The sequence below is a fragment of the Vespula pensylvanica genome, chromosome 21 (genome assembly GCF_014466175.1).
Source record: "Vespula pensylvanica isolate Volc-1 chromosome 21, ASM1446617v1, whole genome shotgun sequence".
NCBI classification, from domain to species: Eukaryota; Metazoa; Arthropoda; class Insecta; order Hymenoptera; family Vespidae; genus Vespula; species Vespula pensylvanica.
In genome coordinates, this window is record NC_057705.1 from 1556255 (window position 1) to 1579588 (window position 23334).

General features: G+C 33.9%; 1 protein-coding gene and 1 long non-coding RNA gene across 12 annotated transcripts in view; both read left to right on the top strand.

Annotated features, from left to right (window-relative positions):
* The window catches only part of LOC122636296, a 6902-nt gene extending 630 nt beyond the window's left edge, over window positions 1-6272 (top strand). Inside the window, exons 1-4 of one of the 2 annotated variants that reach the window (XR_006328903.1) lie at window positions 1-1894; window positions 4754-4906; window positions 5050-5457; window positions 5527-6272. The exon at window positions 1-1894 is cut by the window's left edge and continues 630 nt beyond it. This is a non-coding gene — a long non-coding RNA (uncharacterized LOC122636296). Of the gene's footprint in view, window positions 1895-4753; window positions 4907-5049 lie in introns of both variants that reach the window. The other variant, XR_006328902.1, reaches the window with a different exon arrangement.
* The window catches only part of LOC122636292 (dopamine D2-like receptor), a 124114-nt gene that overhangs the window by 88923 nt on the left and 11857 nt on the right, over window positions 1-23334 (top strand). The gene's annotated exons all lie outside the window — the stretch shown is intronic.

Sequence of the window (23334 nt, forward strand, 5' to 3'; positions counted from 1 at the left end):
TGCTTCCTTCGTATCGTTACTCTGTACTCTTGAATGATTTAAACGAAGCCTCAGACGAGTCGCTTTTGCCTTTATTTATTCAAGATCTAATAACAGAATGTGTTACTCATTTCACCGGAATGACTTTTTGGCTTTTGTGTACCGTAGTGCGGGGTACATTTTTTATGAATTTAAAAAAAAAAAAGAACGAAAAAAGAAGAAGAAAAAAACAGAGTGAAAAAACAAAACAAGAGAGAACGAGAAACCAAAAAAGAAAAAGGAAGAAAAAAGAAAGACTCGCCATTCGGGCGCAACGAATTATTAACGATCGATCGGAAACCTTTGCTATAGAGAATTTTTTTTTCTTTTTCGAGGAAAAAAAGGAAAAAGGAATCATTCGAAAAAAAAGAAAAAGAAGAAAAAAGAAGAAGGAAGGGGTAAACGATTTTATTTTAACGAGGCTTAATTACAGAGGGATTTAAAAGGAAGTACGCGAAAATGTACAGGGGTTCTATTTTTGCTCGGCGCTCATTTAAGGAAGGATAATCCTTATTCTTTAGCTTACTACGTTCGTTGGCGAGCTAATATCTCGCTTGTGCCATGAGAATCCTTACTTTTATTTAATTAACGACACGCTCGACTTAATTTTTAGTGAAATAGATTGGAAATTATTCATTATTATATTAATACGGTTGGAATTTCTTTTCTCTATCGTACGTTCTTCCTGTACGGAATGAAAGAATTTATGGGATGGGAAAGAAGAAAAGGAATCGTGAATGAATTAATATGCACGAGGAATATTTTTTACACGTAGATAATAATTCATTCCTGTCTTTTTAAATAATTTTCTTTCTTCTTCGACGTACGTAATTAGAGTCACTAATGATTATCGGTGACTCGTTCTACGACGACAACCACTATAACCAAGCAACTTTGTCTTTGCGAGCATTACACTATTTAACATTCTCTCTCTGTCTCTCTCTCTCTCTCTCTCTCTCTCTCTGACTCTGTCTATGTCTATCTCTCTTGTGCTTCTTCGAGCTTCCTTCGACTTGCAAATTAGCTTTCACGACGTTCGCTGATCTCTTTGTGAGATCCTCTTCAATAGCTCACTAGGGTACTATTTCTCGGTATGTCGTATATATCTATTTTATTGGATTTCGACAAATATAACAGTCTTTAAAAGTAACTAATTATATGGAGATGTAAAAGTGGAATATATTTATCTAAAACATTTTTTATGTATAAGCAAGATAAATTCATTGTATTCCATGGCTATTCTGAAATTATGCAAAAAAAAAAAAAAAATTCGTAAAGTATATTCGTTTGCAGAACGTCATTGATAATTTCAGAATTATCTCGAATCACAATGGTTTTCGGAAAGCCGCAATAATTTTATAACCCTATTAGAATTCTATATTTAAAACAAAGTCTGCGTCTCGTAGAATTTCATGATGAATATCATGATGAAGATGAAAATTTGAGCGATGATGAAACTCTTGCTTATTAATTATTCCCACTCTTTAGCATTGCCAATTCGCTTTATCGAACGTTTTAGGATATAGAAAGCGTAGAATAATTATATTCCACGAAATAAACGATGAAATAGCAAATGAATAATAATCATTTCTCTTTCGAACAATTTCGATTCAAAGTTCGAAAATTTACCAAAACAACATATGAGATTAGTCAAATGACAAATGCCGAGGAAATGACCAAAAACAAAACAAAAGGAACAAAAAAAGGAAAAGAAGAAAAAATAATTGAAAAAATAAAAAGGAACGAAAAAAAAAGAAAAAATGGGTCCATCTCGAATGACACTCGTATTTTCGAAAAAAGAAATAACTCACACGGTGTTCATTCGGAAGCTATTTTTATGGTTAAAGCGAAGGAAAAGGGGATCATACGTCCTAAGGTAAGAAAAGTTCGCTTCACCGAAACGTTTTTCGTGTTCGTTCTTAACTCTCTATGGTGGAGACGAAGTCGGTCGAAGTCGGTCCAGAGATAAATTTTTCATTGGTAAAGCCGAGCGACAAGTAACGTACGAATTTCCCAAAGGAGTCCATCCAGTCCCTTTTATGACAAGCCTAACTGTGCGCAAAAGACGTAACAATATACTTCCAATATGATATATCTTATATACTCTGGTTTAAGACCTTGATAATAGGATAGCCCAGTTGGTATTGTCCCATTCACGAGAGATTTAACATAATATTTGCCATTGAAGCCGTACTCCGGACCATTCACTGCACCTTCAGAAATTGCTTCTGCATCTACTGTAGAAACTCTATCCTAGGCGTTCTCTCTCTTTCTCTCTGTCTCTGTTTTACCCTTATTCCAGGTCTGCTTCTCGTTATTAGAACATCCCATCCCTCCTTTCCAGCTTTCTTCACCGTTTCCCTCTCCATCTCTCTTCTACCAACGGTATCTTATAAACGTTGAATGCCGCTTAACAAGACATTCTCGAAATACGCGAAATGAATATCCTCTAATAGCTTTGCCCAGTTAGAAAAGCGTGGCACCGAATAAACAGAGATCTTATTGTTGGGAACTAACCATGTTAAAGAAATTTTAAGCGAAACGAACGAAATAAAATTTTTTATTATATCAGAGGGCATTCTTATCTATTTATATGAAATAAAAATAAGTTTAATAATTACGAAGAAACGAAGTTTATTAATTACGATGGGAATTTTGAAAAATTAAGAGGATCGTATTTATAAACGGGAAGGAGATATAAATATAAATAGATAATTATGATCGATAATGAATGATAATGGCTGTTTAAAGAGCTTTCCTTTTGATTGATTAAAAAATTCAGTTTAAGAAGACATCATTTAATTGGTCTCCTATCTATCCTATAACACAAAGGATACTTTCCCGACTCGCTGATATTAGAACTTTCCGGAGAGCTTTATTTATGAAGCCGAATAGTTTGGAAGTTCTCTCCCATGACACATGTATTATGTAAAACCTCTATTGTTTATTCATATCGTCTAGCGAATCGAGCCTTACGTATCGCCGTGGTTGCAAAATCGATTTTCATCCTTCAAAATGTCACGTAATATTCCAAATTTTTCGATATGATTTTGGACGAATAATTAGAAAATGTCTCAGGTTTATTTGAGTATTTTAATTCGAAGTTTCGAGACAGAGACAGAAGATATAAGAATAAAAATAAAAAGTAATGGAACAAAAAATAAGAAAAAGAAATAGAAAACAAAGAAAATGAATATCAAAACATAAAGAATATCGTAACGTTCACGTACCATCAGGAACAATTATTCTTAATTGTTATTGCCACTAGCATCACAGTTAGTAAGCGGCGAATGAAATTACAGAAAACGGATGAAGGTGCAATTAAAAGCATTTTAATCGCGTACTAACGTTCTTAAATTGGTAAGCGGCACATGGATACAAAGACCAAGACTTTGCCGGATGAGCAAGTTCGAACGTCTCTGCGAGTTTTACAAAGGCACTTGCATCTTTCACTGGAAAATAGATCCTTTTGCCAAGAGCCCGAAAGGAACGTTAAGTTGAACCCAACGTTAAGTTTTACTAAACAAAGACATCTCGATTGTCCTTCGAACTTTCATTTACCCCTTTTCGACTTTGTATTGTATTTCCTGAGATAATTCTCAAGAAAAGTTCATTTCTAAATAAGATCATTTCTTATTAAAATAGTGTTTGTATAATATTTATTATAATTCAATTATCTATTCTTATGGAAAAATACAATAGATATTTCGTATTATTTAAAAAACTTTGGATATTTTCAATGGAAAATGTAAACCCTACATACAAACATTTACACATGCACGAATACGATGTATCCTGCAGTTTTAACCATGAGTAGATTAGCCTCGGACGATAGCATTAAACGATGTTCTCTAATCCGAGATTTATGATCTGGATAAGGGCAGTTAATTAGCTAGACTATAATTACCATTATTTTCGCTGTATGTAACGATAATGCATTATATTTGCATTATTGATCTTCAAAACTAAAAAAAAAAAAAAAAATGAAAAATATACCATGTATAAATACATAAATAAAATCCATTTCGTTTCGTTTTCCATTGAAAAAAAAATTCACTTAATTAAAAAGATAATACCTAGGCAAATTAATAAATTGTCAGAATCGATGAAAAATCGAGAGAAAAAAATCTTTTTTTTTTCTCTAAAGAGAATATTAAAATGAAAAATTTTTATGCGTCCGCCCGTCGTCGATGATTGAAATTGAATAGAATTATTTCTCCAAGCAATTCGGCCCTTATATCTCACTGATAGTCGAAGAAAAATGATAGAACGAATATTGCCTTGAGCGAAACTTCTTCGCGAGTAGGAGAGCAATTTGTTAGGGGAGCGAATAAGAGGGAAAAAGAGAAAGAGAGAGAAAAATAAAGGGAAAGAAAGAGAGAGAGAGAGAGAGAGAGAGAGAGAGAGAGAGAAAGAAAGAAAGAAAGAAAGAATGAGAGCGTGCACCTTTGTGGGCGAGAATCTCTTTTAAAATAGAGATCCGTACAGAATTGTCCGCGCGAATGGCCTCCAATTTATGAAAGCGTTTTTATTCCGCGTGGTTGGCGGTACGTGACCACGGATACTGCATCGTTTTACCCTAATGAGGACGATTACTCGTGCGCACCAAGGAGAATGGTCCGTAAAAATTGATAATATACGGTTGCCTCTAACGAACTCGTCTCTTTCTCGCTTTCTCTCTTTATCTATGGTTCTCGTATTAGTCTACTCTCTTTAACGTTATCTCAAATTGCAGATGTGCCACTGTGTCCTCCATTTTGTTAAGCGCTCGGTCTTCTGGGAGTGAAGTTAACATAAGGAGAGAAAGACGAGAGAAAAGAGATGAAAAAGGAACAGGAAAAGAAAAAGAGAAAAAAATAATAATCAGAATAAAAGTGTACGGAGACAGGTGATATCGAAAGGCTTTCTTTTTTCTTTGCTTTCGTTTATTTTTTTTTTTTCTTTCTTTCTTCTCCTTTTTCGTTTCTTTTTATTCATATATATAAGATAGAAAAAGGGCTTAATAAAAACGTGTTGATTATGAACTTTCAGGTCTCTATAGAATATATTATCGACACGGTCGAATTCAACAAGTGGTCTCGAATAAAACGTATTAATTAATTGACCATTAATGGAGTTGAATAAAACTGTTGGAGAAGGGATAAATATTCGATATTTTGTAGTGACGATATTATATAACAGTAATAGAAAAAGAAATAAACAAACAAAGAATAGATCGTTGAAGTGAAGGAGGTGTGTAAACCTGTAAAAATTGAAGATAAACGAGTATTAAAGTTTTGCAAGGACGATGAAAGTGTGTTGATGTATATTGTAGGAAACAAGACATATATTAGGTGATATCTCGAGGAAAATACGATATCAGAATGAAGCAATATCGAAGGGATATAGGTTCGAGTGTATGTGAAAATTGCATTTTTACTGCTGCAAGGACGAACGATAGTATGTCCTTTAAAACAACAACAACAAGAACGACATCCAAAAAAAAACGTAATATTGTTTCCGTTCCAGATAACTCAATGTTCAAGATTTAGATTGGATGGTTTGGGAATGGGGATCGTTAATTTAGAAAAAAAATAAAATAAAATAAATTAACTTTCATGCTGTGTCCAATAATTCACGCTTAAAGTGATTAGAAATATTTCACTTCTGAATTGCAATTGGATCCGATTGCGTGAATGAGTAATTGCACATGTTGGAATGTCACGTACGTACATTCTCTAAATTCTAACAATTTCATTATAAAGTGAAATTGTGACTCTTTCTTCCTTTTTGTTGGTTCTAATTTTTGTCGAGTGACATCTTTATTAGGTAGGAAAAAAAATCGAAATTGTAAGTATACAGTAAGAAATTTATACTTGTTAGAATGTCATGTTCATAATTAAGCGATATTTTAAAATTACATCCGTTGACTATCCTTCATTCAGAAATATATGTATGTATGCATTTATGTATGTACATATACACGTTGGTATTATTTCACCTCGAAAAAAATAAAACGAAACTAGCCGTTATAAATTTGTCGGTACAGTCTGCCAAGAACCGATAAAATACGAGGCGTCGCGACGAAATTTGTATTGATTTTCTCGTACATCGAAAGTCAGTTCAGATAGAACGATATTTCAATGGTTTTGTTTTTGGTTTGATTTAAACGATACCAATTACGAGCGTTTCTCGACGAAGACGTGCCCTCGAAAAAATAAAAAAAGAAAAAATAAAGAAAAAAGATAATAAGAAATAAAAACAAAAAAGAAATAAAAAAAATAAAAGGGAACATCAATCTCTATGTTTAGCGTACGCAATTTAAAATTATTAGTATAAATATTATAATTATATTATATTCATAATTATATTTATATTTATATTTATAATTATATTTATAATTACGTTATAATGATAAGTATTTTTCATGATCGATTAGTTTTTAATGATGTTACGTAATCCAACGTTATCAGACGTGATCTTTACTAATTTATTTCGACGGGCAATATTCATTTGATATAATCCTATTAATTTCTATAATCTCGTACTCTTCGAATTTCCCATGTATTTACAGCTTTACGCCAAACCGACTCGAATCTATTGCTACCATCGATCGCTAACGCATCCCGTGGTTTAAACTTGTTCGTTCGGTTAGTCTAATTTCATTCTGCGCATATATCGTCAAGTTGAATGGGTTAGAGGTGAAATAATGGCAAGCACGTAAATCGTTTAAATCCGATAAAATCATTAAATTCTTCCGTCTCATTCCTTGTTTTCTCAATTTTTTTTTCTTCTTTAGTATCATTACGTCATCGTAAATATATATACATATATATATATATATATATATATATATATATACACATATTTCTAATATAACTTTAAACTAATAACTTAAATCATAAATATATATATTTTCAATTTCCGCTCAAGATCTTTCTCGTCTTATTTGCAATTAATTTAAATGATGCAAAAAAGATTCGTTCCTTAAATACATATTCACGTTTTATCGTTGATATCGTTACGTATCGTACTCCATCGATCCAATTTGTTTGCCAGTAATGTTTCTTTCTTTTCTTTTTTTTTATACTGGACGCTCGTTAGTAGTCTTTCGTAGAACAGCGTGGAGGAAAACGAGCGTACGATTTTGTGGTTTGTTCTGTAATAAAAAAAAAATAAAAATAAAAAAAGAATAAAGGAAAAGAAAGGAAAGAAGAACAAATAAAAAAAAAGAAAAGAAACAAACGGAATAAAAAGAAAAGAGATAAGTAAAGACGGGAGGATCGTTTGTAATAGTAAAAAAGAAAAGATAAATTTGGCAAGGAAAAAGCATCCCTTTTTATTAATGAAATTTTTGAACCTTTGGTCGACAGCACCTGTCCTTATAAATTTTCATCAATCAAGATTAGCAGCTATAATTCAATTTAATTGGATAATTATTTATAAATAACACAACGAATGACTTCTTACGGAGCATCCATTGACATTGTAGATAATTATTTCTTTAATTATGTCGACTCGAATAATAAAATAGGATATAATAAAAGGAAATGCTTGCAATAATAATAATTATTAGACAGATCTTCGAGGATATTTTTCACATTTTTCACGTTGCGTCATTATCCGTGAAAGAAATATATTTTCGTCCCTTCGAAGTTATCGATGAAGGCCAAGAAAGTCGACATTAAAATTCTCCTTCGAGAGTAAGAAAATCAATTAATTCCAGACACGCGCGTCTCTGTAGTAAAGGAAGCAGATATTGAAACGACGAGAACGAAAACTTCTCTCGATCTTTTTAGATCCAAAAGTGTATGGAAAGAAATCGATGAGAAGTCGAATTGAAAAATTAAATTAGAAAGAAAAAAAAATATCCTCGCGTTTGTCTTATCTCTATAAAAAATATCTGTCGTCGAATCAGTTGAAATACATAAAAGATCGGAATGAAAAAGATCAACGTACCGTGTAATTTTTGATGATAACCGTGGGATAGTAATTTTACCGTCCTCCTGATATTCGTAAAATGTTCATAAAATCTTCACAAAAGCTCAACTTTCAGACAGGAAACATCCAAGCATTCAAACCGCCAAAGTGTTCCACAAGTTTAAAATTCTTAAGAAAGCGCGAGTACTTCGTACGCCTCCTCTCTTTCTTTTTTTTTATGTCCAAACTAAAGGAGAGCGAGACAGATAGATAGATGGATAAAAAGAAAGAGAATGAGAAAGAAAGAGAAGTTCGTTATTTTGTAAGAGTTTACTCGAACTTGGAAAGTTTTCTTCTTTCTTTCTGACGATGATCGAGGATAAAGAAAAGAAAAAAAAAAGAAAAAGAAAAGAAAAAGAAAAGAAATAAAGTAAGTAGGTAATTCATAATGATCGATTGCAATTTATTTAGAACAAGAATTGTTCCTATCGAACAAGTTCCCCAAAGGTTCCTTGATATTTTCGAATGAAAAAGAAGATAGTTTTTTTCAAAGTTTTAAATTATGGAAGGATACGTACATTTAAAAAAGAAAAAAGGAAAAAACATATATCTCAATCGTAAAGAACGATCACTTATCTTTCCTCGAACTTCCGCGATAGTAACGGCGGAAAACGAAAGATGAAAATAACGCTTGATCTTCGACTTGCGTCACGATTTTCATCATTTGTCTTCCTAGGAACTTTCCGACCTTCTTTATTTCCGTCAGTAGAAAACGAAATATCGGTCTTCTTTGCACCGAGAAATAGAAGCCTCGCAGTATTCTCAAGCGAATGGATTATCCGGAACGATCGAGCCAATGGCGAAAGGGACACGATTCTTTCGTTGGCTCCCTTAGCCTTTTGCCTATAGCTTTAGCTATCCTATCAAGTCACTGTGAGAATAGACTGCTAAAAATCCCTCGTTCATCTCTCTCCGTCATTCTGTGTTTTATATACGGTAGCTAGTAGTTGGTGGCTTTCAAATGAAACGATCTTGACAAAAAGAAGGAGAAGAAAAAAGAATGGAGGAAGAAAAAAAAAATAAAAGACCATCTAATATGTTATATAGCCGAAATCATACGTTTGTGAAGTAATCAGAAAAATTTATCGTCCTCGAGAAGATTTAAAATGACCTTTCTATGATAATCTTCGGACATAAAATATCACCGAGTTCGGTTGAGCGTGAACTCATTTCATAATCTTCTTTTCTCATGAAAAAGCTCGGAGAAATGTAGCTGAAAATGTATGCATGCATGCATGCATGCATGCATGCATGCACACACGCACGTACGTATATATATATTTACGTATGTATGTACGTATACATATGTATATAGACGATTGGATTTCTTCTCTTTCGTATTGAAAGTATACTGATTTGATCAGAACTGTCTTGGATTATTTCGAGGAAACGAAAATATTCGATCTATTATATGCGCCTAACTACCGTGATATGATTACTCCTGTTATAGACTTCATTGCACGGTGACAATTCAGAGAAAGTAATTCGAGATTCAATGAAATTCTGCTTTGCGATGGCGATTTCGCGTTTATCGAACCAATTGAATTTTCATGGACGTACACGGACCGAAGTCAAATTGAATTTATTACCGCGGGCAAAACGTGTGACGGGGAATACGATCTCGTATTAAAATTGATAAAACGTGCCTACTATTTGCCAAAGGTAGTTAAATGAATTTCTGTAGAAATAGCGTCACGTACTGCAATCCGCATATCCTACATATTTAATTTATTTGTAATTTTCAAGATAACATATTTGGTAATAGTGTTATATTTAATATCCCAAACGAATTCAGTAAAACTCGTCTAATGTATTCCTCTTTCTACAAGATTAAAACTGGTACACTGTACACCCACATACACATATATATATAAGCCTATGTATGTGTGTCTGTGTATATATATATAGTAATATACTTTATTATGTAACACGCAAGATGTCACGTACGAGGGGCACACATTTTGTATCTTACGCTTCGTGTATTAAAAAATTTCTGCACGATGCCAATAAATATCGCGTAGCAGAGCGCGAACGCTGCATCCCGACTACTTTTTCTTTCGAATCAAATGCTGTGCGAGATTTAGCCGAGAAAATGAAAATATTTTCACTCGTGGCCTCGTGTATTTCTTTTTTCCTTACCTTTTTATTCGAACGATATGTCCTATGCGAGAAAAGCTTTACGAGACATTTTAAAACGATGTTAACATCATAAAACATATTGACCTGATTAATCCAGAACAGTTTTGTAAATAAATGAAGGACGAGGTGCGTATGTTTTGTATTATATTTCGAGTAATCAATTTCTGTATTCAATTAGCGACACGAGTATAGAGTGTTTTCCAAAATCCCTTTTACCTTGGGATTATAAATAAATATATACACATACATACATTCATATATATATAAATATATTTATTAATGACTATAAATTAGAGTTTGTTAAAATTCACACTCATGTTATCTGATTTCTCACATTCTAACGAGAAAATATTTCTCGTTTACATAATATTTGTGATAGTATTTGAGGATATGTGTCATAAACGATAAATAATGACAGAAAATAGAGAGAAAGAGAAAACGAAAAAGAAAGAAATAGAGAGAGACATTTATACATATAAAAATATATGTATAAAGAGAGAGAAAGAGAGAGAAAGAAGAAGACGTCAAGGAGATGACAAAGAATAGTCGAAAAATAAAATAAATGATGAGAACGAGGAGCTTGAGGACATCTATGTACAGAACGCGTTTTCGGTCGTCGAATCTTTCCTCGAGATTAAAATCTGTGAGAAAAAGAAGAAGAAGAAAAAGAAGAAGAAGAAGAAGAAGCAGTAAAAACGTTAAACGCACCTTTCTATTAAAAGTTTCACGAGGAAAAAGTTTATTCAAAGAAAGTACCAGGAACTTCACAGTAATGAGACACAAAAGTATGGTAATACGAAAAAACCGTCAGGAGAAGTAACTCTCTCTCTCTCTCTCTCTCTCTCTCTCTCTCTCTCTCTCTCTCTCTCTCTCTCTTTCTCTGTCTAACTCTAACCCAATCGATATTACGAGTCATAAGTCAAATTCAATGTCACGGACTGTAGTATCCTAGGGAAGCTTTTTTATTTCCTCATTCGTCTTCTTACTCCTCTAATAAAACTTTTTCTTCCTGTCTCTCGACCTTCAAAAACGAAATTCCACAAAGTTCTTAAAGAATATTCATTCGTATCAGTCATAGTATTACTTAGTATCATTCATAGTGTTCTTGGATTAAACGCAATATTTGAGAATTCGACGATATTCTCGATCAATCTTGGTCAAGTTATTTATATATATTGTGTATACCTTATTTAATTCTTTTCTCATATATTCCATCACGGAAATGACATCTCTTAATTTGGAAGTATCTAAATAATTATAACAATTAATTAATTCAATTGAAGGTTGATCGAAAATCCTTGGTGACATTAAACATGAATTAATCTTTTTAGAAAGTTTTTTTAGCCTTGTAGGTGAGGTGAAATTTTACGAGCTAACTAAAAAAAGAAATTAATTGTTTTTTAAAATTATTTAGGAACTTTTAACCACACTCTATATACGTACATACATACACACACACATATATATATATATATATATATATATATATATATATACACATATAAGGTTTCACAGAGTTGTCTGTTGTGAAGCAGAACGTGTTACAAGGCGAACGAGGATAGAGAAAGTACGTTGACGTACACGTCTCAATTTCCAAGAAGATACAAGGATCCATGGTGAGGTCCTTCAATTACGACACTCAGCAGCCTTTAATGGAATTTCAAGTTGGAGAGTGTCACTGTCGTATCGTCTCTCGAATTGCGATAGCGCGCGTAATAGCGGATCGAATTATCGCTGGAGAACAACGGAAAAGTTAGTTCAATATCGAAAACTTGAATCGAATAGGTTGGCTCCTCTACACTTGTAATGGAGTATTAACTTTAAAAGTAATTCTTAATGAGTAATTAAGTTTAATTTACCAACAACTAAGAGTTGATTTTCAAGAAACGAATTTTCTTATCGATTCGAGAAGATATATATGTTGGAAGGAAATTTCATAGGATAGTTGATTTTAAAACCAATGAATCGAGATTCATTCGACTTCAATTCAATCAATTCGAGAAGGATTCGAAATTGGTAACTATAGAAAAGATTTTGTTCACTTTTCTAGTAGTAAGACTTACTTACTTTTCTCAGTTTCTCACGTCTTATCTAAGTCTTTGGTTCTTTCATTTTCGTCACGTTCATTCTCGTTCATCACGTTCCAAAGTCGTTCGGGTTTGAATTCGTTGGTTAACGCCTGGATCAACGAGAATACGCAACTCGTTTTGCTGTACGTGTCTCAAGTTAAATCAGACAAACGCCATAGTGGCTTTGCGATAAGCACTTTCGAATCCGGTAATTGCGGATTCGTATCTCTCTCTCACTCTCTCTCTCTCTCTTTTTCTCTCTCTGTTTCTATTCCTATCTCTGTTTCTATCTCTTTCTAATACACATACGAACTCTCTCTCTCTCTCTCTCTCTCTCTCTCTCTCTCTCTCTCTTTCTCCCTTATCACTCGATCCAATCTTTACGAAATGATTGGAATTTCATCCCCGAGTGATTCGTTCCTACTTGGATGGACATTTCTTTTCTTCTTTTTTTTTTATTGTTTCTTTTTTAACGTCAAACCTTTTATTTTACGACTTTGTCAACGAATTAAGAAGCGCTAAGAATTTACTTGGATAATCGCTAAAACAATTGAAATTCTTTGATTTTCCCTTAGGAGTTTTTCATTTAAAGAAATTGCGATCGAATCATGATACCTTCCCTTCTCTTAAACCTTTCCCCGGTTTGGAAGTAATACCAAATGAAAACTGTAAAACTCTAACTGTAAACCTTCGTGAACTCGTATACTCGTTCGATTTAAATTCGGATAAGAGGCGGAAGCTCTGACCGAGTCAGAGCCAAAGTTAAATGAAGAGAAAGGAAGTTTGCAACGGAACACGATCAACGACTTGATGAATGGGATCTACAGTATCTAGCCTAATCTCTTTCTGTTATTTTGTTTTTTCTTTTTCTATTTCTCTTTATTTGCCTTTTCTCTATCTACTATAAATTTCTACGTTATGTTTATATTGCATTTATATGTAGAAAGATAACTGACTATGGAAGAGTACTAAAAATACATAAATATATATATACATGCATACATACATACATACATTCATACATAGAGTAAAAGATGGCAGAAGAAGACTGCATAATTTTCGAATAATTCATTTCGATATAACGTTGACATTTGAACGTGTCAAATGGATCTCGTTACACGATTTTTCTCGATTGATCTTTCTTGCATATCAGCATTCGAAATTCCCCACGGAGTTCCGGGTTAAAGATTGATCCGAACAAATAATATCCGCTGAGCTGTCGTTTCGTTTGACGACGGTCTATATATCGTTAACGATCCTTAACATGGATTTAACATGACTTTTACAGACTTCATCTATCCTTTATCTTGGTTTTATAACTTCGTGATTCAAAAGAAAAAAAAAAAGAAAAAAAAGCTCTAATAATCATCCGACAAATCGATTTAGCTCGTTAGCTTTTTTAAGATTCAATGAAATTGCTAATTAGATCGCAATAGTATTTTAAAGATAAATTTTATCTTTAGATATTTTAGACACGTGTGAGTATCACTATGACTTTCGTCGGTCTATGGGAGTTTTTAAATTTATAATTATTTTTTGGCATATTGTATCTAAACGTCTGGTTTAGATCGTTATTCAAGTTAGATATTAGTAATAATAATATATATACATATAGTGTTAATATAATATATTAAAAAGAGAGAGTATATTAATATATTATAATATGTTAACATTAATACCGTACAGAATATAATACTATTACTATATAATATAGTATATCAGTAATTTATACCTTTAGCTCGAGAAAACCGTATCGAACGTAGAATTAGAAATGTTTTTTCGTCAGTGTTCATTCAATAATTGAATAAGACGTTTGTTCTAGTAAATAGGTTATTTCGATGGATAGAAAACTTAAAAACAAAGGTGGTAAAGTTTAAACGGTACGACTTATTTTGAGAACGGAATACATTAAAGGCACCGACGGCTGCCAGCTGGCTCGTACCGCAACGAAAGTGCACGTTCGGTATAAATTGCATGTACCCTAACCAAAATTACCCTAATTACGTTCGCGAAGAAATGCACAGACATGGGCAAGGTCTTCGAGTTTCGTAGACACTATTATTTAACTTGTCTAAGGATTTCAACTGTGTTATGTGAAACGGTTCAGTTAATAGACGAGCGAAGATGATTAGAAATTTAGAAATTCGCTTTTAGAACGTTGAGAATACGATTAGCCGATGCGATCATCAAAGCGAGATAATAGACTGTTGTGATTATCAATGCAGATTATAATGATCAACTCGAATGTTAACATGCATAACATTCCGTTAGTCGATGTGTATCTGACCCTCCCCTTCCTCTATGTGTAATGAGCTGCTTCGCATTTGTATTTGTTTAAGAGGGTCTCTCATCGATTTTCCAGGCTCTTCCTCTCGGTCCTGAATACATTCTACGCATGCATTTCGTTGCATAATGCAAGAGTATTCCGGCGATTGAATCTCGTAACGCTTCTTACTTCATGTCTCTCTAATCCAATTTCTCGAATTAATTTCCCATCGATCCAAGTTGAAAATTGTAAATAAGATCTTGATTGATATCGAAGGATTATAATGATTTTTTTTCTTCTAATTCGAAAAAATCTCTCCGATCTAATGATTCGCGATTTTGATTAATAGAACCTCGTAAAAAATTCAGGACACGTTCGGTTTATTTTCATTCTAAATATTCAGTAGTTATATCTCGAAGAAGAATTCTTTGAAATGGTGGGGATGTGGAGAGAGGGGAAGGAGAGAGAAAAAAAACGAGAAAAAAGATTGTAGAATCCTTTTGATCGTCTCGAAATATCGCGATTGGGATAATATCGAGAGATTCTTATTGAACCTTCGAGAAATAACGTAGAAACGTAGAACTTCCGTATTATCTAACAATGACTATCTTCCGTCATGGCAGAACGAACTATGCAAAAGCTTTGTGACCATCTGGATTCGCGCCAAGTTAACATAGGTATGTATATATGTATGTATGTATATATATCTCGAAGCCAGGGCCACCGACTGAGTTTCTCGATGGGTTTCTTACAACCGTAGATATAGATATACGTAGAGCCATTTCGCATACAGATACGAACAACGCGTACACACATGTATAGAGACGAATGCGAATACTCGATACGACTTAACTACTTTGTCTTCTCGGGCGAGACATCAGCCACGTGTGCGTTAGGCGAATAAGTAAATTTAATCCCATCTTAGGTAACTCAAGTCCTAACTCTACGTGTCGGTATCGTGGACTTGTGTCTCTCCAATTCCTCCATACCCTTCCTCTCTCTCTCTCTCTCTCTCTCTCTCTCTTCTGCCCCTTAACTCTGCCCCCACGACGACGACGACGACGACGACGACGACGACGACGACGAAAACGAGTTTCCTGTCGTAACTCAAGCTACGAATTACTTGAATTACTCTGTGGCTCCTCTTACACGTGCTAACGAATATTCGAACGTGTCGTTCGGTATTTCCCATCGAACGTGAAGGTCGTACTTAGAGTATCCTATCGTGAGTAATAATAGTACCCTCTTTGTTAGGACTATTATCAAAAGTAGATTTGATCCGATATATTCCAAGTAAGATCATCGTCAGACACAGAAAGAGAGAGAGAGAGAGAGAGAGAGATATCTCTACGTATGGAACTATATATCTGTTCTCTTGCATTTGAGCATAGAGTTTCGACCAAAGTTCACGATATGAATACTGATGTCAGTTCTATGGAATTAACTAATACGTAAGCTGGATAGCTCAGATAGTGGGAAAGGACAGAAAGGACGTACAGTTCTTGCGATCGTATGAGGCAAGAATGTATCGTGAAATTAAAAGGAAGGAGAGATGACCTTTCATGAAAAGGCAATTAGGATAAAGGGAATTATAAAGATGCATAAGACGTTGCTTTTGTTTTAATCGTATAAACCAACGGAGAAAAAATAAAGTCAAAGGAAAAAGCTTTTGAGGCAGACTGCAATCCTTTTTATTTCTTTTTTCTTTTTTTTTATTTCCCTTTCCGTTATAAACCGCGTCCTTGAGGACACGTAATATCGAGATAGATCGAAGAAGAAGAAAAAGAAGAAGAAGAAGAGAAGTCTAGAAATGCGATGGTTCTTGAAAATGAATACCGTTGATGACAAAGAAACGGTCCTGACCGTTTCTCGCTTTGTGCCATGAAAATACGATAGATGGATAGATCTCTAATAGAATCCTGTATGTCTGGGGAGCTTAACTTTCGTGAGAAAAACAGAGCTTTCTTTCTCATGAAAGAGATCTTTTCTCTCTGAAAGAGAGGAAATGGAAAAAGCGTAAGTGGATGTTTCTAGGAGGATCGAGAAAATGGGAAAGGGATGTTCGGAACACATTGAAAACTGGGACATAATAAAAATCTCTGATCGTTAAATCGGAAAACTTTGGGTATAAAAGGATATCAAGATTGGAGGTAGTTTAAATTAACTCGATACTAAAACCATTTCGAACTGATTCTCTTTATCGTAAAAACACACACAAACAATATTTATATATGTGTATATGTGTGTGTACGGGTATGCGTTATATTAAATGTGATTGAATGACGAAGGGAGACGTGTTGAGACAACGAGCCGCATCCATGCGGTTATGTTCGAACGCATTCAGAATATATTTCGTTTTCTCCAAACGTATATACTGAATATATTTGTCTAGGTATACGAGGCACGTTGAAAATGGTAACGAAGAAAACCTGATCGTAAAATAAAACAATGCACATCTGTTTTCTTTGGGAATCGATCGATCGCGAGAGAAACCAATGGAAACAGAGAAATAGAGCATGTAAAAAAATTCGCAGATATTGTAATTGCATTATTTTCGAAAGTCTTTCGTTTTAAAATAGTTTGAACAAACAAGGCAAATATATTTAATCCTTTATAAGTATCCTGGGAGCTCGTTAATTAACACAGAGTTTGCTGCAATGCGGCCCTCTACAAAATCGTATTTCCTAAATCTATCCCTTGGTAACTGACAAAGCATTACCTGTTTCCAAATGCTTTAACATTTTTCGTAGAAGACTTTTATCTTCGAGTCGAATGATAAAACTCGTGATCGAGGATAGAGAAAAGAATGTTTAATTCGAGATTTGCTAATAGCAAATATAAATTCTACCTTTTAGATTTTACTGGAGAAGGATACGTTTGCTTTTACAATGATTTTCTACTAACGTAGAACAGCGAACAATTAGAATTCATTTCTATTAACGATAAGAAAAGGCGTAAATATTGGTCTTACTGTTAAAATTAACTAAATTTTTTTGTCGAGTTGTAAAACTTTCTCTGTAATGTTTTTCTCGTAAAGAAGTTAAGGGTAGGGGAGAGAGAGAGGAAAAAGAAGAAAAGAAAAAAAGAAAGAAAAAAGAAAAAGGAAGAAGAAACGGATGGAAGAAATTATTCGTATCACGTATAGGCTTTCCCGTGATTAAAATAAAGATTTTCCTTTTAAGTTTTTGTGTCTTAGTATTCGAGAGAAATCGATGTAAATGAGAAAAGTTCGGTTGGAAAATTATTCATTTAGCAATTAAAATCGATTAGACGACGATAAAGATTTCCAAAATTTTCCGTGCGTAGATACCTTAGGCGAATCGTCAATCAAAAAGCTCTCGATTTGCGGATACAAGACTTTCCATCACCTCCAGTAATGGCTTTTTAATGTCATTTCGGCGTACCTCAAGACACCTCACACTCTCTAGAGATTCTACTTCCAAAATTGATTGCTTCCGTAACACCCACAGAAGAGAACTTTAGCTTCTCGAAGCATTTCAAGTTTTCCATTGGAATTATTATTATTGGATCGATTAAAAGCGTTATAAAGGATATCACGAATGGATAATATTTTCTTTAGAGGATTGAGGGAGGAGTAGGAGAGATGGAGAATGGAAAAAAAAAAACAATAAATCGAGAATAGAAATGAAGATATTCGTATGATTTCAGAAACAAAGTCCTTCGACGAATTGCAAAAAATTCTCAAGTCACGCTTTCGTCAAACAAAATTTGATAGCTGTTAATCAGAATGTAAAAAAAAAGAAAGAAAAAGCGAGACAGAGAAATAAAAGAAGAAAGAAAAAGAAATTGGAAATCCAATACGATTTCGTTTTTTATATTTACATCGAACTTCATTAATCGATAAGTCGCTACATTTTTTTTTTTAAAGAGATCGTCCTGACAATGAGAAAGTTTGAAACGGCAGGGACATCGATGGTTTAACGATTGAAATTTTCGAACTGTCGTAACATTCGTCGTAAGTGCTACGAAGTTAAAACTTTTCCATGCTCGTTTAAGAGCGCATTCTCGAGGTTCCAAGTGCGAGAGTAAAAGTACCGATTGGATCTCGAGGAATTGGTTGAGAGACAAGAGGAAAGGAGATGGAGGATTCCTTTATTCGGAAGAAGAAACACCTGTAGTCCTCGTCGATCCTTCAAGGAAGGCCGAAGGAACTCGAATGCAATTAACTAGCCGGCAATAGGATCGAGAAGCCGAGGCGTAACTTGGACTACTTCTCTCGATCGATCATCCCTTGAAATGGCCGAGAACTTACCCTCCGTCAAGTTATCCCTTCTTCGTCTCGTTGTTCTCTCGATTTTTTCTCTCTCTCTCTCTTTCTCTTCAAACTACTCCATTGACCATTAAAACTTAGTATTTCTCGTTTCTTTTTTATCTCTATTTCTCTCTTCTTTTTTTTCTTACTCTTTCTCTTCTTATTCTTTTCTGTATATATATAATCTTTAAAGTTACTATTTACTCGGTTACTCTTTTTCTGCCGGTCTTATTATATTATATATTATTAAAATTGGACCGTACATTGTATATTAATTTAATTTGGATGCATGCAAACAACTACTATAATTGGACTGTATTATCATATATGTATGTAGATATCAACTACTACTGCAATTAGATTACACAATATATATATATATATATATTATAATTGCATTTTAATAATATAATAATATTACTTCCAATATAATATATTTATTTGTAATATTTTTTTTTCTCTTTCTTCACTTCGATTCTTTCTAATCCCTCCATCCACTTATCTATTTGTATAAATCGTTTTTCTTATTATACAATAAGTTTTTTATAGAGTTTGACTATAAGGAAACACTATATTCAAATTAATTATTAATATATCAATGAATTATTCAATCAACAACCCCTCCTCTTCTTCCACCTTCGTGTCCCTATTTCACTCCTCCACGATTATATCAATACCAAATCAATTTTAGCAACAGCATCCCATTTCTACGATCCCGTAGCACGTTCCTATATCGCCCGTCATTGGATTACGAGGGATGAGTCGCTCGGTGTACTACAGCCGCTCGATACGAGAATTAATAGCGGCGCTGCTATCCGTTTAAACGCACGACACGATATTCGATATATCTAACGTGGTCCTTACTAATAACAAGAATTTTGATGATCCAAGTCAAAGTCTATAAATGTCCGAATATAATTTTTTTTTTTTTATGTATCTTGCATTAAGTGCGTACTGTTATGATTAAAAAAAAAAATTAAAAAAAAAAAGTTAAAAAAAGGATAAAGAAAGAAAGCAAAAAAAAAAAATAAAGAAGAAAGCAAAAAGCAAACGACGAAGAAACGAACAATTCGATCAACGCAGAAATTTTTTACGTTTCAACGAGCGATTCTTCGAGAGACATTTTCTTTTTTTCTCGTACGATCTTTACGTTTCGCGAATATAAGATATACATCGAACGCGCACGTGCACATATACGCATATATGTATATATAGATAAAAAAATTTCAATAGCACGGAATGAACACAATACGACTCTGATTGATAATACCATCGAAGAAAAATATCCATCAAAAATACGAACAATAAATTTTATTCCAAACTTTATTTCCTTGACAGATGCGATGTTCACTCTTTCCATGATATAAAGCTATGAATTAGACGATGTCTCCTGTGCAATACGTTTAACTATGAATATTGAAGCTGGTAATGCTGAACGCGTTTTATAACCAGGACGTTTCCTTCTCTTCGCTATTAAAGGATTGAGAGCACTTTAACCAGTCCTTCTTGATGAATTACTACGTGCTAGTATTGAAAGTGTAACACTTTAGAAAATTTGTAAAGTATTGTTAAGAATAATCATTTTTTCATTACTTAGACAATCAATGATCAATATTAAAATATAATTCGCGTTGAATCAAGACTTTATATATATATATATATATATATATATATATAATATGTATATATAATATGTATATATGTATATAATATTTTTCGAACGATTTGAAACGGAAATCTTGAGATAAAATTTCTCCTTTAAAATTTCTCTTTGAAATTTTCGTTAAATATTCGATTAATACTTCGTACTGGTACAACATATATATACTATATATATATACATAGATAGATAGATACGTAGATAGATAGATAGATAGATAGATAGATAGATAGATAGATAGATAGATAGATAGATAGATAGATAGATAGACAGGTAGAAGCAACGTGAAGATACGTGGACTATGCCAGGCGGCGTCTTCTGTAAAATTAACAAGAGTACCAGTATCGGTTAAGCACTCGATATTGAGTACTCGAGCGTAGTCAAGTACGTAACTCACATGCGTGTGAGTTTGTATTGGTGTTCAGTGCATCTACCTGCATATCCTTAGTGCCCAAATGCATTCTGCTTGTAAACAGTGTTACATATAACTAAGTACTCGATCACGTTATGCGCAACGATCCAATACGTTATATCGAGTAGATCGAATTGATTAGACAACGGTTTCCCTCTGAGAAACTGTTCCAAGAGAGAAACCGAGAATAAGACAAGAATGATGAAGCGACAGAGAGAGAGAGAGAGAGAGAGAGGGAGAAAGAGAGAGTGCTCGATTAGTAGAAGTGCTATCAAGAGCGTAAATTCAAGGGAAAACCTTCTAACTGTGTTGTTCGTCTCTCAACCGCGTTCCTTGTTGTCGTTGTTTTCATTGTTGTCATCATCATTGTTGTTGTTGTTGTTGTTGTTGTTGATGTTGATGTTGTTGTTGATGTTGTTGTTGTTGTTTCTCCGTATCGGAATAGCATTGTATTCGAATTAATTACAGGCACGGAGTGACACCTACTGTGTGTGTCTGCAATTAATCTCTCCCCATTGATAGTCGACTTGGACGGAAGAGTGATTCTCTAGGCTAGTGGTGCTTACGCTAGGAATATCGGGACAACTCGTTGGACTCGGATGTTTCTATTGTTCGAATGCTTCTACGTCGAGCCTATCTCTAACTCCCTTCCATTCTATTCCGACCTAATCCCTTCTACGTTTGTTACCGTACACCGTACCGTATCAAGGCGATCGAAGAGAAGGAGGCCTGTTTCAAATATAAATACAGAAAACAAAGAAAAAAGAAGATAAATAAATAAATAAATAAATAAATAAAAAGGATTAGAAAAAAAGGAAGAAAGAGAAAAGAAGAAAAAAAAATGAAAGAAGAAAGAGATAGAGAGAGAGAGAGAACAGGTATCTCTATTGTGTTTTATCTAACGTCGAGTAAAGTTTTTTAGCTAGAAGTTTATGGCGTTGCAGTTTCTCCCCTAATACGTTAAACGAAGCATGGTTAGATTATTCGTCGCTCGATAGCTTCGTCTCCCTTGTCGACGAAGGGATTCATACTCCTGTATATTTTCTAAACGGACAACGTTGCCAACGATGCTTTAGCTACGTTACATGGTATAATTATCGTATGAGGAGTGAGAGAGATAGTGTGTGTGTAATAGAGAGAGAAAGAGAGAGAAAAGTATGTATCCCAGGGGACAGCACAAGATACTTAAACATGCTATTCGCTCTAGCTAACGTCGTTCTTCTACCAGTCGGTTATATTTTCGGTAATATCCTCGCTAACATACGTCGCTTGATTTTGTCCTAAAATCTCAACTGACGTAGACAGCAGCCACGTCAGCTTGTATACTTCGCCTCGGGTCATGGCAGTAACGAGAACATAATTAACGAGGACGTCGTCGTACTCGTAAATCCACGCGATCAACTCGTTTCCCTCGTTAAGCTATAAAACGTGGATAGCCAATCAAAAGTGGTTAAAACTGGCGACAGTCCATCACCTAGAGTCGAAACTTCGAGTATAATTTTTTTTTTGTCAAAAGCGTCTGATACTTAACGCGAAAATAAAAGGAAACTTTTTATTCGGTCGTGAACGTCATTGACGCGTACATATATCGCCTCATGGAGAAGGAAATTAAAAAAAAGAAAAAGAGAACAAAGGAAAAAAAAAGCAAAAAGATTGAGAGCAATGTGCCAAAAAGAATTACGCAAAATATGTATGCATTCTGGAGGAAGTGGTCGTGAAACACGTTTCAATTGTCGAGCGAAACGTACATACATACGTACATATATATATACACTTGTATACACGAGCGAGAAAAATATCCTTTTTTCTCTTTGACGACAGCACGTTATTTTTCTAAACTTTTCTCGAAGCTGGTGATTTAAATAAAATAACAGAAGTAAAAATAAAAAGGAGTAATGAAAAATAACATGGTGATTATTATAATACGTTCGAACTTTTATTATTTCCTTTTCCTTTTTCACGTTCACGTAAAATGTGTAATTTTATTATTTCAAAGAAATGTATAAATACGTATGTAATATCGTATGTAACAATTAGATACACGTAGTAAAGGAATTTAGAGCTGTAATACTAACTTGTGGATTATATATATGTAGGTACGGTCTAACGTATACGTAAATTTTCAAAAGCGACGGTGTAATTTCGTTGAGGTGAAATACAATACAAACAGAATATGTTACTACGTGAAAATATAGCAGAGGCCTAGTAATATATGCTTCCTTACAGTATATAAACTTACTCGTACGATAGCAATGTTAAGTTAGTATAAATCAGAGTAGGAGGTAGGTAAGCTCACTGTCACGTTGGCTATGCTACGTACATACATATATACGGAAACAAAGGAAGATTTAAATTGAACTAAATTGCGAGATAAAGTTGAATGTATTCGTACGACAGTGGGAGGGAACAGAGAAAGAGAGAGAGAAAGAGAGAGAGAGAGAGAGAGAGAGAGAGAGAGAGAGAATCGAAAGATTCTACCTTCAGTGTTTTAAGGAGAACGAGATGTAGAGAATAATGGCCAATTTGCTAGCTACTTCA